The sequence below is a fragment of the Lactuca saligna genome, chromosome 4, assembly GCF_052625555.1.
Source record: "Lactuca saligna cultivar CGN05327 chromosome 4, ASM5262555v1, whole genome shotgun sequence".
Lineage (NCBI taxonomy): Eukaryota > Viridiplantae > Streptophyta > Magnoliopsida > Asterales > Asteraceae > Lactuca > Lactuca saligna.
The window spans coordinates 41224226-41241005 of NC_136420.1; the positions used below are offsets into that span (position 1 = coordinate 41224226).

The 16780-nt window shown below is 34.9% G+C and overlaps 1 long non-coding RNA gene across 1 annotated transcript; it reads left to right on the plus strand.

Moving 5' to 3' along the window:
• Nucleotides 1-265: 265 nt before the first annotated feature.
• LOC145041672 (uncharacterized) lies at nt 266-2036 on the plus strand. The gene is made up of 2 exons (XR_013680349.1): nt 266-574; nt 1555-2036. It is a non-coding gene; the product is annotated as an uncharacterized LOC145041672 (long non-coding RNA).
• Nucleotides 2037-16780: the final 14744 nt, after the last annotated feature.

Genomic DNA, 16780 nt, shown 5'->3' on the forward strand with positions numbered 1-16780 from the left:
ACACACACACACACATATATATATATATATATATATATATATATATATATATAGAGAGAGAGAGAGAGAGAGAGAGAGAGGGATAGGTTCAAGTATTTTAACTAATTATTGTGTGGATTTATTGTGTGGATGTAGGAATGACTGTGGACCAATCAATTCAAAAACCTAAATAAGGGTTAAATGGTAATTTTAACTATTAATTAATTTTGATAATCATTAAATATGTAATTACCCTAAAACGTTGGATTGCTTTACTTAAATCCTGTGTGCGTGCTTACTACCAATCTCAAAAACCATATTCACCCCAATCTCGATTGCCACAACTCCCTCATTTTTCCTGTGCCAGTTCCTTAATCGGAGATGACAAGATCACAACACTAGTTTGTTAAAATACACCACTTTCCATCGCAGCACATCAGATTCGACCACCATCGTCTTCGTCTCCATTGTGCAGCTAGCTGTCTTCGTTGGAGTAAAGGTTGTCGTTGGAGACCGAAGTTAGCAATGATTTCCCCTTCTCCTGAGCAAACTTCCACCGCACCTGATCTTCCTCCCTCTCTTTTTCACTAACTCGGTAATCAGTGCTTCTTATTTTTTAGATTTCTACTTTCTTATAACAAATTGACTTTTGTTTTCTTGAATTTCATCTCCTCTAGTATTGTTGGTCGCCGTCTGGTTCTATTGGAATAGGGTTTTGCGTATTACTCTTCTATCGACATTGTTTCTTCAATTCAAACTTTAAATTAATTGAAGTCTCAACTTCCCAGATGAAATTTCCTGTTTTCCAGTAGGTCACCAGGGTTTTGATATTTAATTATATATATATATATATATATATATATATATATATATATATATATATATATATATATATATATATATATATATATATATGTTTTCAGTTAAAATTTCCTGTTTTCTAGTAGGTCGCCAGGGTTTTGTGTATTACTCTTCTATCGACATTGTGTATTACTCTTTTATCGACAGAGTTTTGTTATTTAATTTGATATAAGAAGGTAAGAATTTTTTGGGGGAAGGTGACTTGGAGATTTATCCAAACTTATTGAAGAGAAATCTTGGAGGTATATTTGATTTTTTTATTCAAATGCTTGTTGTGAGACTTGTTTTGATCTTTCTCTATCCACTTTCTTGATGAGCACTTCGTGTTTTGTTGTATGAAGTATTTAATTTTGTCAAGGCAATTTGGTAACTTTTGGTTGTATGATGTTTTGTTGACAATTTCTGGTTGTATCTCCTGGTTGTATGTGAACATTATACCAAAATTGATTTACAGGTATATTGATCATTTAAATTTTGAATTGAATCTTGAATAGAATCTTGAATTGAATATTGAATTAAATCTTGAATTTAAATTATGATGGAATGGAATCTCGAATTCCGATTATGTCGGAATGGAATCTCGATATTTCCTCTGTGATTTGTGAATTTTCTATAATTCTTGGTTATGAGTTTTGGTGAAATTCACAAGTATGCAGATTTGTACAAAGGACTTTAGTTTTTTCTTTTTCAGTTGGTAATGAATTATTCTTTCAGAATGGCTTGAAGAAGGAATCAATGACTGATCATACAAGAGAAATACTTGGAATTGAGTTCAATAACAAGTTACATTAAAGAGATTAAGTGTGATTATTTGGACCATTGAAGAAGATTAAGAGGGTGTTTGGCTAATCTTTTCAAGGGGCAAAAGGACTTTTAGGAAAAGTCACAAAAAGTTAGGAATTCCTGACTTTTCCAAAAAGTCAGTTTTTCTTATATCAAATTCCCAAAAGTTGCTTTTCAAATACTTTTACCAAACATCTTTTCCCCTTATCTTTTTCTTAAAGTTCTTTTTATCCCTCAAAAAGATAGGCCAAACACCCCCTAAGTGTATTTGTTCAATAATTGTATATTTGAGAATGTTATTCCTAAGAATTGTATTCATTTTGATGACATTCTATTAGAATATGTATAATTATATTAAATTTGTATTTAAGTTCGGATGTGTATGAATATATTAGAATGTTGTTCTTATTCAATTCAAGTTCAAGAATTTTATTATTCTTCATTAATATTTTAATAGAATAACATTCTAACAGAACAATATCGTAGAACAACATCATTATGACGGAATAACATTCTGATAGAATTAAAAATGAATTGATTAAAAAAAACATAATTCAAAATTACGATAATCAAAATCCCTTTAAATTCAAAAATTTCATTTTTAAATTTGTTTTTCCTAATTTGAAGTAATGAAAATGTACATTTTTGACCTTCTTTTAATTAAATGGTATTGTTCAATTTTTATAATTTAATAATAAGGATAAATATCTTTCTTAAAATAACTACAATTATTGGTCCACAATCATTCTTACATCCACACAATAATTAGTTAGAGTACAATAACCTATATATATATATATATATATATATATATATATATATATATATATATATATGAGTAGGATCAAATGAGAACACCAAAAAGGTTGAGAACGCGAGAACAAAGTATATTTATTTGTGATTCCATGTATTCATTTGTGGAGAAATAATAAATATTTACACCTTTAACTTCAATTGAATAGAAAAAGCATATTCATGGTGATTGTGTGTAAAAAATTATCATTTCTCCACAAATGAATGCATGGAATCAAAAATAAATATACATGTTCTCACTTTCTCAACCTTTTAGGTGTTCTCATTTGATCCTTTCCCTATATATATATATATATATATATATATATATATATATATATATATATATATATATATATATATATATATATATATATATATATATATATAAGCATCTTCAAAGTGGGCCTAAAAGTTTTTAGCTTTTTATTGAAAATAAAAAAAATTAGGAAAGTTAAATAAATAATATTAAAATACATAGCTAAAAGTTAATAAGTTAAATATACAATAAGTGTGATGATAGAAATAAACTCGAAGTTTATTAGAGTCAAGGTAAGAAACATATGATTAAAGGATCAAAGTTGGAAATGCGTAAAAGTTGAGATTTGACTCTTGTTGATGAAATAGGACTTGTAAGTCATAAATTATATATAAAAGGGTTATTTAGGAATATACTAAATTGCTAGTTAGTTTCCAAGTCAAAATGGTGGTCTAAGTGTAAGATTTTGACTCTGAGGGGCCATATTAGCCAAGTCCTCATTATTTTGGAATTAGATCTTCGGGCCTCATTCTCGCCTCTTCATTAAAACAACGTGAACGATATGGAAGTTGCTTCCATGGAGATTTTCTTTTCTCCGTGATGTTTTGAAGCATATATGATGACTTTAATGAAGATCCAAACAATTCCTCATCAGTTCCTAGCTTGTAGGTAGCTTTTCTTCCTATTCTCTTCTCAAATTTGAAATCTAGGATTTGTGAAATTCTTCTAGTATGAAACTATGGAACAACTATAATGGTTGACGCATATAAAAGGTTACCAAAATGTCTAAAATAACCCTAAGGAAGTCACTCACTTTCATAATCTCATTTTACCTGTTTAAACCATTGATGGAAGTTTTAAGAACAAATGGAGGTCAAGTGCTTATGGATTATGATTTTAAAAATAATTGTGTAACTAAAAAAATGTGTTGCACAATCATATAAATTTTTACTTTTTCCATGCAAGTTAAACGAACGTGTAATGCTATAACATCCCAAAACTTTAGACAAAAATTTCATTTTTAATTCATTTCAAAACACTCAATAAACATCTCAAAACAACTGAAAGTGTGTCATAGTGAAATAACATCAAAGTAAAAAGTCCCAAAATCACATAATGTGGAAAATATAGGCGGATGCAGTGCGATCAAGTCGGGCTCTTCCCTTTTGAGCTGGAAGTACCTGAAACATAAACTGAAAATCGTAAGCACAAAACTTAGTGATCTTCCCCAAAATACCCATACCATACATACATAACAATCAAAACATAAGTGGGTGTATATCACCCCCTTCGGTCTCTTTCAACCGGTATTGGGTATATTTCAACCCCTTTGGTATCTTTCAACCTGTATTGGGTCTATTTCACCCTCTTTGGTCTCTTTCAACTGGTATTGGGTATATTTCGACCCTTTAGGTCTCTTTCAACCAGTATCGGGTCTATTTCACCCCTACAACTAGCATATAATCATAACAGTAATAGTCACAGAGACATCAATCATATATATACATAACATGAGATTTTAACAAAAACAAGTATCATCCTACAAATATAAACCAGTGGGTCGGTATTGGTGCCTCGGCCCACGAGTATAGTGAGGAGACCCACATCGATCGAAAGATAGCAAATCCTACACCTAAGTTTATTGCCTAATGGTTCCTCATGCTGAACATAATCAATGCCAACCTTAGTTACGACCTAAGGTTAAGCCTATAATCACAAGTCCTAACAATGGTCCATGCCCAAACTAAAGAACCCTAAGGCCCAACATAGGCCCAAGAGATCCAAGATAGCCTAAGGCCCACAAATGACCCAATACCACAAAAAGGTATAAGGCCCAAACTCACAAGGTAAAAGCCCAACTAAACCTGTTCCAAAAAACTCCAAAAACCTTCAGACGGACGTACGTGCGATGTACCTAGCTCATATGCCCGACATACTGGTTGAACTTCAATTCAACATCAGAACAAGGCCCTAAACCATAAAGTTGAAGGCTTTAAGCTTTTGCATGGCTTAAAAGGCCAAATCTTAGATTTTAGCATACTAACTTCATGAAACGACCACCAAACCATGCATGGTTGAACTTAAACGATCAAGACACCATTTTTATGCATAAGGGACATCAGAAACACTAAGATCTATCATCATAACCTTCTGGAGTAGCTTATATTCTCAAGAAACTCCTTAAAGGACTAAAACAAACCAAAAACCTAACTAACTAGAACTAAGAGATGAATGATCAAGGTAAGGATTTGATACCTTCTGAAGAATGATCAAGGTGGCTAATTTTTGGATCCACAAGCTTTAACACCACAAGAGCAACTTTCAAGAGATCCTTCCTTCTTCAAGATCACCAAAAACACCAAAAGAGGTTACTTTTAAGATCAAAGAAATCAAATGACAGCTAGGGCTTCGTAGGAGGGATGATGAGGGGGCAACCTCAAGCCTCATAATGGGGATTATATAGGGGTTACACCCTAAAACTTAGGGTTGGTGGTAAGCTCACATACCCCTAGTGTATTCATGGGTATGCCCAACATACGCCTTAACCACCCGTGACCCACCTAAGGGAGTACGCCCATCGTACGCACCCTCCTCAAAAGTTTTAGTTTCCACCTGAATTTCCAATGGAACCATGCCAGAATCATCAACCAAACATTTTCGTAGCTGAGAGACATGAAAAGTACTATGAGTCTGACTGATCTCATCTGGCAGATCCAAGCGATACGTAACCCTGTCCACCTAGGCTATCACCCTGAAAGGACCAATATACATGGGGCCTAGCTTACCTTGCTTCCTGAATTAGATGATACCTTTCCACAGTGACACCTTCAGGAGCACCATGTTCCCAACTTGGAACTCCAAGTCTGACAGACGTCTATATGCGTAACTCTTTTGTCAGCTCTGAGTTGTCTGAAGTCTGTTGTGAACATGTTGAATCAATTTCGTCGTCTTAAGTACCACGTCAGTACTCCCCATGAACCGCTGAATGACCTCATCATAACATATCGTGGTCCTACACTTCCGCCCATAGAGCATCTCAAAAGGAGGTCGATAAATGTTGGCATGATAATTGTTGTTATATGAAATTAAGCCAATGGAAGATATGTATCCCAACTACTACCAAAAAATCCAAAACACATGCTTGCAACATATACTGCAAGGTATGAATGGTCTGCTCACTCCGACCATCAGTCTGTGGGTGAAAAGTTGTGCTTAAGTGCAGAATAGTACCTAAATCCTCATGAAATCTCTTCCAACACCTGGAAGTAAACCGAACATCCGTATGAGAGACCATAGAAATTGACACCCCATCTCGTGCCACCACTTCGCGAATGTAGATATCGGCCAACTTCTCCGCTAAAATACTCTCCTGGATTGGGATAAAATACGCACTCTTGGCCAGTCGGTCCATGATGACCCATATCGAATCCACTTCGCGTGCTGTCCTAGGCGGTTTGGTAATAAAATCCATTGTAATCTCTTCCTATTTCCATACGGGAACTTCCAACGGCTCCTTTTTCGTGGGGTCGCTAATTTTCATCCTTGAGTTTCCTGCAATTAAAGCACCCCTCCATGTCCCTCCATGTACTAGGCCACGTCTCGCTTCTACATGCACACTAATAATCAGGCCGAAGGTCTCTATACATTGTTGTTGCTCTGAGATGAATAGATAATCTCGACTTACGCCTCCTCCATCAAAACCTGACACACACCACCCTAATATGGAACATACAACCTCCAATGAAGAGTCAATAACCCTCGGCTATCATAATTGAAGAAAGCCACCTGACCCACTATGCACTCACTCTTCTAGTGCTCTTCATTCATAGCCTCAACCTGAGCCTATCGGATCTTCTCTAAGAGTGGGGTAATCAATATCATCCTTAGAAACACATCCCTTATTGGAGCAGCAAACGCCTTACGGATGAGAGCATCGTCCACCATGTTGGCCTTTACCGGGTGATAAAGGATCTCACAATCATAATCCTTTGCCACATCCAACCATCTACACTACCTCGTGTTCATATTTGGATGGTCCATCAGATACCTCAGGCTCTTATGGTATGTTTAAGTAGTACAACGAACCCCATTGAGGTAATGTCGCCAAATCTTGAGGGTGAAAACCATAGCCCCGAACTCCAAGTCGTGTGTATGATAGTTCACCTCATGAGGCTTTAGTTGCCTCAAAGCATAAGCGATCACATGACCCCGTTGCATAAAAACTGCACCCATAACAGTGATTGACACATCAAAAATACACCAAAAAATCCTCAACACCCTTCGACAAGGCAAAAATTGATGCCTCACACAATCTCTACCTCAGAGTCTCAAAGGTTGCCTGCTGCTTAGGCCCCAAATGAAACGTGACAGTATTATTTGTCAACTTGGTCAAATGCACCGCTATCTTGGAGAAATATTGGATGAATCTCCTATAATAACCACCCAATCTAGGGAAACTCTGAATCTCGAATGGAGACCTCGAAACCTCCCATCTCATCACTGCCTCAACCATCGTCGGATCAACCAGAACACCGTTCTGGTTGATGAGGTGTCCCAGAAACAACACCTTGTGCAACCAAAGCTTCCTATTTAGAGAACTTCACATACAACCTCTCCCTCCTTAAAGTCACTAATACCTCTCTGAGATGCTCCTCATGATGCTTCTTGGTCTTGGAATAGATCAGGATATCATCAATAAACACAAGGATTTAAGCATTCAAAAAGGTTGACTTCACATCCATTTGATGAATGTACAATCCTTTCAAAGATGATATTTCTATAAGAGTTATAATAGAACTAATCCTAGAAACTGGGGCATAGGTATCAAAATAATTGATTCCTTCTCAATGTATGTAGCCTTTAGCAACTAATCTTGCTTTATAGGCAGATATGGATCCATATGGATGATATTTTCTCTTGAATATCCATTTGGATCCTATGGGTCTCCTCCCCTTAGGTAGATCAGCTAACTCCCAATTTCCGTTACCTATAATTAAGTCCATTTCATCACTAATGGCTTCCTTCCACGAAGGAGCATCTCTAGACGTCATGGATTTAGTAAAGGTCTTAGGATCATCATCCAAGTTAATGGAAAAGATGACCTCTCGTTTCACTTTCTTTTGTGTTCCTTCGACCAAATAAGAATATAAATAGTCTCCAAAACTTTTCTCTATTCTAGACCTAGTACTTCTCCTTGGTTCTTCCACAATAGGAGGAGGTGGGAGTATCTCTTGAGAAGTACTTGTAGGTGTTATATGACTAGAGTTTTCATCAGCCCTAGAAAACTTGTCCTCAAAGAATTCCACATCTTTGGACTCCACAACAACACCTGATTCAATATCTAATAATCAGTAAGCCTTTGCTATTGTGATTATATCCAATAAATATACTCTTATTAGCTCGTTCTCCCAATTTGGTTCGCTTAGGATCGGGAGTCCGATAATAAGCAACACACCCCCACACTTTCAAATAGTCTAGGTTAGGCTTTCTAGCTTTCCACAACTCATAAGGGCTTGTAGTGATCCTATTATCAACATAACAAGCAATCAATAGTGCTCCCCCCACCCCCGCCCCCCGCACACACACACACACATATTGTTTGGTTGACCCAATTGGTTCAACATACAGTTGACCATCTCACAAAGGGATCGATTCTTTCTTTCAGCCAAACCATTCTGTTAGGGAGTATAAAGTAAAGTTCTCTCATATTTGATTCCATTCTCTTCATAGAATGTATCAAACTCTTAATTGAAGTATTCTCCGCCTCCGTACGAGCATATAATTTTGATGTGACTTTCAACTTGATTTTCGATTTCAGCCTTATATAGTTTAAAAGCACCAAAAGCTTCATCTTTTGATCTCAACAAATAAACATGTAGATATAGACTGGAATCATCACAGAATGTGATGAAATACCTTTTTCCTCCCCGATTAAGTATTCTACTCAATTCATATATATCAGAATGAATCAACCCAAGTAATGATGTATTTCTCTTAACTAATGGAAATGGTTTTTTTTTTTTGTAAACTTTGATTTCACACAAGTTTCACATTTTTCAAAATCTTTTGAGTCATATTTTAATATTCCTTTAGTTTGCATTTTTTTCAATGTTTTTAACATTAGTGTGTGCTAAACGTTTAGTTCATAAAGAAATTGAACAAACAAAGTAACCTGAAAAGTTTACTTCATTCACATTAGCAATCATTCCATCAGTTACATCATTCATACCCACATAAGACACATTTTCAACATTAGAACCACCACTTTGACCTACTTGCACTACCCTCATCACTAAGGGAAAGACGATACATGTATAGTTGTTTACCCTTCCAGCATATATTCTTCCCTTAGTGATCAAAATTCCACCTTTCTCAAGCTTCATCTTGAACCTACCTTTGTCAAATTTATCTACAGAAACCAAACCCTTCGAGATAGTAAGAACATCTCGAAGGGTAACTGTTAGATGCCATTTTTTGCATCTTATAGGGTAGTTTTTATTATCATTTTAGTATCATATTTTTTATATTTGTATGTAATTTATTTAAATAATGTTCAAGACATGTATTTCGTTAGAATTCCCGTACTGCTCACGTTTTTAGGTTAATTTCAGATAGTTCAAGTGGAGCAGTGCTTTGGGAGTAGCTGGATGCATGTTTGGAGCTTGGGACTTATGAAGGATTATGAGGAATGTTATGATTTGGTCAAGAAACATTTGATCGAATTAATCACACAAAGATAGAATCTGCAATCTAAAGTTAAAGGATGTTGCTAGCAGCTTTGACCCCCTATCAGTATTTAGACCATATCTCATGAACTGTAACTCCGATTGACACGATTCAAAATGACCTGAAAAGTAGACGAAATTTCGGAAATCATAGGTAAAACATGCGATTGTAAATATGGTCTATGCGATTTCATGGGGCCTTTATGTGATTGTAACTTTGGTCGCAGCTTGTCTTCAAGGTTATTTTGTGCCAAAAATTCACCCGGGAGTGAAAATTCAAAACATGCAATCGCAGGTTGGCCAAAATTTCTCAAAATGGTATTTTACTTCATTTAAAAGGCTCGAGACGCGTTTTCTTCAAAACTTGTGATCGCAACTTTTATACATGCGATCACATGCGTGTTGTTTTTGTTGCTGGATGTATAAATATGTTGGATAAGGTGTCTAATTCCATAACTTATTTGGTACATACTTGACTCGACCTGGCATAGTCCATTTGGGTTGCATTTCATCCAAACTATTTATAGATAATTTTATGAGAGTTATACACATATGTTTATTAATATGTTGTAAGTTATAATATATTAATATGAAGTCATGTTATTTAATTAGTTTTAGTCTTAAATTAATTATGAATTAATTTAGAGATTAAAAGGAAGACTAATTAGATTGTGGGCTATTGGTTTTATATGGTGTGGGCTAACACTCATTTGTTAATGGGTTAGGCTTGTATGGAAGTCCATGGATGATCCATGGAACTTTTAACCCATGGATCCTTCGAAAAGGAAAGGTCATGGGTTATTAGGGTTTCACCCTAATCATGTACACTATATAAGCATGCTTTTGTTGCATGAAATAGCTACTAGAGTATGTGTGTTTGTGTGTGGCCGATTTTATAAGTGTGTATACACTCTCTCAAAGTTTTCCAAGAGTTTGTGGTGATTTGTGATTCCATTTGAGGCATTCACACTATTGGTGCTTGGCCCTCAAACTCCTTAGGAATCAAACTCATCATCGAAAGGTATGTAATCTCATCTAATTCTTTTATGTTTAAAAGTACCCCATGCCATGTTAGATAGGTTATGAACCTTGGAAAAATTATTATTTTGCATGTATTTAGACAAACATAGATCCAAGGTTTATTAGGGTTGCATGCACACTTAGGAAGTGTTAGATTGCTCAAAACCAATAGTGGTATCAAAGCCTAGGGTTGCTTGTTTGATAATTGATGCAAAATAGTGAAAAAAGTCGAAATTTTTGCTATCTGCATGATGGACTCGCCGAGTTCAAGGAAAAATTCATCCTACTCGTCGAGTAGGTTCGTGCACTCGGCGAGTAGAGGTTCAGAATGCTGATTTTTGACTTTTGCTGCTGGAAATGGACTAGAAACTTTACCCTAAACTGTTTTGATGGTTTAAAACTTATTTTAGTTGGTGTAATGGTTGTTCTAATCCATTTACAATAGCATATATCAAAATTTCATGCTTTGTATGTGTTCATATAATTCTTGAAACTTTGATAATCATGTTCATGTTCTTATGAATTTAGAAGATGATAGGAATTATTTGCTGAATTGTTTAGGATTAATTCTTGATCATTTATGTGTTTTAATGGAGTCCAAAATTTGTCCTCAAGTTATGGATATCCAAAGGTCACTTTTCTTTAACACACATTAAAAACACATAAGTTACATAAAATGAAGAGTCTTCATTTTATGAACCTTTAATTCATATGTTATGAAATGAAAAGTTTTGAAGAGTTACAAAACTTGCCCTCAAGTTTTGGAATTTGGAAAAGTTTCACACACTTTAATAAACTTTAATTCCAACACTTAGAATTTTAAAAGTTAAAATCCAACACTTATACTATTTATAACATTAATGGTTAATTTTATATATATATATATATATATATATATATATATATATATATATATATATATATATATATATATATAAAAGAACAAGTCGTTTTACCGTTAGTAGGCCTCATTCACGCAGCCGGTCTATAAGGTGGGTATAAGGTTGTTGCCTATAAAATGGCGACTTAATGGGTGTCCACTCTCACCCACAGCTTGCTTGATCGGTGGAGGGTCGTTAGCCGAACGGGTAGGACAATGACTTTAAATTCTCATTAAAAGTATAATGATTATTATAAAGTAACTGAATATTTTTTTTATTTAATTCCCAATCTTAGTTACTTTAGGAAAAATGTGAATTTGGTGCTATCCCATGGAATTCACACTTTGTACCTTACCAAGTCGTTGGTGGAGCGTGTGTGGTTAACCGGCACACTAACTTGGACTAGGAAGGATCATGAAGGGTGACTTAATGTTTGTTATAGATCAATGGAGCGTGTGTGGTTAACCGGCACATTGATTAGGTGATAATGTTAAGGGTACCAAGTGAATTGGTATGGTTATTCACACCTTGTTTTGTGATCCTCGGCATCCTAGTCACAAATTTTGAGAGGGCACACTCGAGATTGAAACATGCCATTGAAAACTTCAATGAATCTCAACAGATCTAGGAATTTCAAATCCAATTAAAACCTAATAAATTATTTCGTTTTTCATGGTGGAAATTGGTGAATCGTCATTCGCCTACCTTCAAATATTTTATAGCTTGGATTATGGCATCCCTCTTCCAAATTATAAAATATTGTGTTGGGTCCTAGCCTTAATATTTCATATTGGGTGTTATATTAAGGATTTTGAATCAACTAACTTGATTTTCTCCCATTATAGATGTCTGGTTCAGACAACTATGATCTTCCCAAATCTCTTGAAGATGGTGTCCCTCAACATCATGCTTCACTTCCTCCACCTCCTCCAATTATTCTCCCTCACCCACAAGTTCTTGAAAAGTTTAAAGTCACTCAATCCCTATTGGCAAGCATAGTCTATGTGTGCTCACATCTTGGAGATAAAGTCACATATTGACAAGCCGGGAGAGTTGGGTGTCAAAGTCTCGTGAAAGTTGGATGTTCAATCACTTTCTTAGTAACATAGTGAGTCTCTTTGGGACTACTATGAGACAGACTATGACACGAGCCTTAATGATCTTATCTATTTGCTCAGTGCTGCAGATTCAACAATGATTTGGAACACTAGTAAAGAAAATTTTGATCAACTTCCCAAACCTTAAATGGACATTGGCAATGGTAGCATTGGATATCTAGAAAAGCATTTCTCTTCCCAATGGAAAGGGATCTGCTATAGTCAACTCGGTTGACCAAATCGTAAAGAGAAAGGCTAAGTCTGAGATAGTCTCACGTGCCATTACCAAAGGGTCTATATGTTTTATTGCCAAAGGGAGGGACACTGATTGCGAAGCTGCCATATTTACCTGAAAGATCATAAGATTGATCAAGTCAAAAAGTTTGACTCTACTTCAGTTAAAGTCCACTGACTAACTCTATTAAGTTCCTATTTAGAGATTCTTATTACATAATGTAAATGGGTCACATGTTGATGTTTTTAAGAATCAAAGAAAAGATAGGAAGCTTAAAGTAAGTATATGTTGATTCTGATTGCGAAGGTTGGTTTCGATCGCATGGTTCGGTGATCAGAATTTTGAGCCGTTGCTTAAGAGTTATAATATATTGCTTATGAATAGATAACAAGGTTTTCATGTGGATTGTAAGGATAAGTTTTTCCGCAAAGTTTTTAAAAAAAAAAAAGAAAAAAAAAGGGTTTTAATTTTATTTATTTTAAAAATATCCTTACAATGGCATCTGTGGAAAATTATTGTTTATATGTTTCCAGTAATAGCATTATTGGAAAGTGGATTTGATTATTTCATTTGCGGTAGTGTCTGAATTTACCAAATGAAGAAAGTTTTTCATCACCCAAGTTTCAATTGGATAGAAACTTGGAATCATACAAGTTGTATTGTATGATGAATGAGAATTTTCATCTTTGAAAATTAAGACTAATTCTTTGATCACATGTATATATGAGTCAATTGAAGGACAAAAGAATTAGGTACACTGGGTGTGCGCTGGTCAATGTCCACCATAAAGATTGATTTGTCATGATTTACTAAAGATTAGTAAATATGATTATACTTATAAGGTTAAGTATAATTCTGTAACATTGGAAAGGTTACAATGTATGACAAAACAAATGAGAAGAATCAAATTAGGCAGAAAGATAAAAGTTTCTCAAATTTGAAAGGATGGGAGAGTACTTTAGTATCATATTTCATGATCATCTTAATGATTATGAAACCATATCACAAATTCATACTCTAAGGACGTCTTAGTGCATTGTTATGGCTAAGAAGAGAGGTCACGAATTGTTGGATTGGTTAAAATCAAGAAGATGAGTCATACTTCGTTCCAAAACAATTCTTAGAGTCATACTCCAAGATTGTAACCTTGAGTGACATAAAGGAAGATTTATAAACACTAGTCAAATGTAAGAGTAAAATGTTTCTACTCTTGTACATTTGAGATTGGTAAGTTGTGATGTCTTGGACGAGACAAAGACCAACTAAGACCAATTGTGTGAAGTGTTAGTCTTGATAAGAATCCGCACTATCCCTTGAATATTTGTTTTGTTAAGGAATGGTTCTTGCCTGGGGAAACTTATATGTCAAGGGGACAGTGGGAGCCTTAAAGATCCTGAAAGAGTTTCAAGATTTAATCAAGAGTAAAACATGTAATTTATCACTAGCACACGACTTAAGGTTTTCAACCTATCGTGTTGACATAATTCTTATTTTTGTACCTACTTCAAATAAGTTGAATTTGCATGTGAGTTATCAGAGTTCAACTTGGAAGCATTGGTGGGCCTTGTGCTACCAAGGTGACAAGAAACTAAGATTGAACAAGTTTAATCCATGTAAGGTTGAATTTGTCACTAACCTTATCTTGTGATTATGGTTTTGACAAATTCACATGGATAGGAACTCATACACTATAAAATCTAAGTGTCATAAGGTTTCTCTCCGATTCATGAAAATGATGGTGAGGAAACGCTTTCACTAAGTAGATTTTACGTAGATATCAATTGTGTTATTTGCATTTTCAAAAGTCGTTAGTGGAGCGCGTGTGGTTAACCGGCACACTAACATGGACTTGTGAGAAATGACAAAACGGTCTAAACAATTAAGACTATGATTACGGTATCCCTTTCATAGTTCTGAAAATTGTTTAGACACACATGTGAGCTATCTAAGAAAGGGTGTATGAATCTAAATTTCAGAAGTCCAGCAGATTTCTAGAAATATGTCAGAGCTAGTGGGAGCATAAGTGTTATGCTGATAATCATCATGTTAGTGGGAGCATGATTATTACGTTTAGTGTTGCAAGTTAGCAATGTTAATTATAGAAAACAGAGTTTCAATTCGTGAAGTTGCAGGGGTTGAAAAGTTGTTTTGCTATAATTAAGGGAGAGGAAATTATACTTCATTTCAATTCTAAAGCTTAGATTGAGATTTTAATCATCTTTAGTCAAGGACATATATATGAATTTTATGTCTGAATGGTTCGACTTAAGGAATTCTATATATATTGCGTTCTCAAAATTCAATTATGACTACGGCATCCCTCTTCATAGTTAAATTTTGAAAACATGGCAAATAAAAAAAATATTGTAGCAAAAGACTGGTCTAGTATCATATCTTTATGTCAAACATCATGAATCGTGTCCCATATGCTTCGGATATAGGATCGATTGCATGTGCTATAATATTCATCTTTTCTAAATTTTCCAAATGCTTAAGGCATTGAGAAGGGAAAAGTCTAGAATTGGATATGACTAAAGTGATTAAGCAATTATCGAGGACAATCTGAGGTTCGCCAAAGATTGGTTGCTCAGGGAAAGTTGGAAGTATGATGTAAATTGTCGGAAAGGACCGTATTGACATGTTCTGAAAAGAAGTAACTCTTGTTCGGAAGTGATAGTCAAAATGGGACTATGGAAATGTCTCCATAGGTGGAAGTTATTCAATCTGTGTAAGATTAGAAAACCTTAATGCAAGAAGGATTTTCAAAGCAATGTACTTTGAATATGAGACTTCCGTTCCATAGAAGTTGACCTTCTTTGGAATACTCTGTAATGACTGGTGACACGGTTTTGGTGACTTTGTGCATAATCATTACAAGAGGAACATTGCATAAAAGTTTAAAATCTAACAGTTTTTTGGTAAATGGTAGGAATTAGAAATTATTACATTTACAATAAGGATTTGGGATTGTGAAATGAGCATCATTGGAATCATGTTCAATTGATCTACATCACAATGTAAGGATCATAGACAAACATAGTGTGCATACTTGGAGTATGGCATAACTATTGTTTAGAAAAACAAAGTGTACATGCCAGGAGCATGGGACGACTGTTGTTTTTATTCAAGTCTTAAGTTGATTGTTTGAAACATTATACAATGAATAATGTAATCAATATGGTGATAAATAAAAGGTGGTTCTATTTATATTCAAAAGGGTTCTGAGACCATATTGGATTCGATTATTATTGTGTTTCACTTTGCATGTTTTGACTTCCAAAATAGCTAGGTTATTCTTTCCGAATGACTAAGTTATTTAAACACTCCACAGTCGTTCATATGTTGGAAGTAGGTATGAATCAAGACTGTCATGAATCGGGTTTGTAGATGGCTAAATGGGTTTAGTCATAGCAATGGTTGCTACAACATTCATGAGTGCTCATAAGTTATGAGTATTGGAATAAACCCACGCTCACTTGTATCACTTCATGGAATTTATCTCGAGTGATCGCGAGATGGTAATATAATATAAATCTTCAAACCTAGAGATATGAGTTGTTACCTATGAGTTGGTTGTGCATTGATTGCACATAAACGCATCAGTAACTTGATGTTATAAAACGTGCCTTTGTGTACAATTCAACAAGTAGTAGAACAAGCATATGAGTCGAAGTTTATCTGTTCCTTCTAGAAATGGAAGCGATATCTGGGCCCCTCGATGATTTTGTTGTGACCTATGTACTGGCCGGTCAGAACTAAATTGATGTGTTCGATTAAGTTCTTTGTCAAATAAATCGAAAGTTGGGAAACAAACTACTGGACAATAAGTACGACGTTGTTCCATGTATTTGTCCGGCTGATATCATGAGAATAGAGGATTATACGATCACTTATCTAAAATGGAGCTTCATAGTTCAACAGAGTTTTCGAGAGCTACGATTGTTGGTTGGTTCCTGAAGTAACATACACAAATATAGTTATTAGACTTATCCAAGTGGGAGTCTGTTGGATAAGGTGTCTAAGTCCATAACTTATTTGGTACATACTTGACCCGACCCAGCATGGTCCATTTGGGTTGCATTTCATCCAAACTATTTATGGATAATTTTATGAGAGTTATACACATATGTTTATTAATATATTGTAAG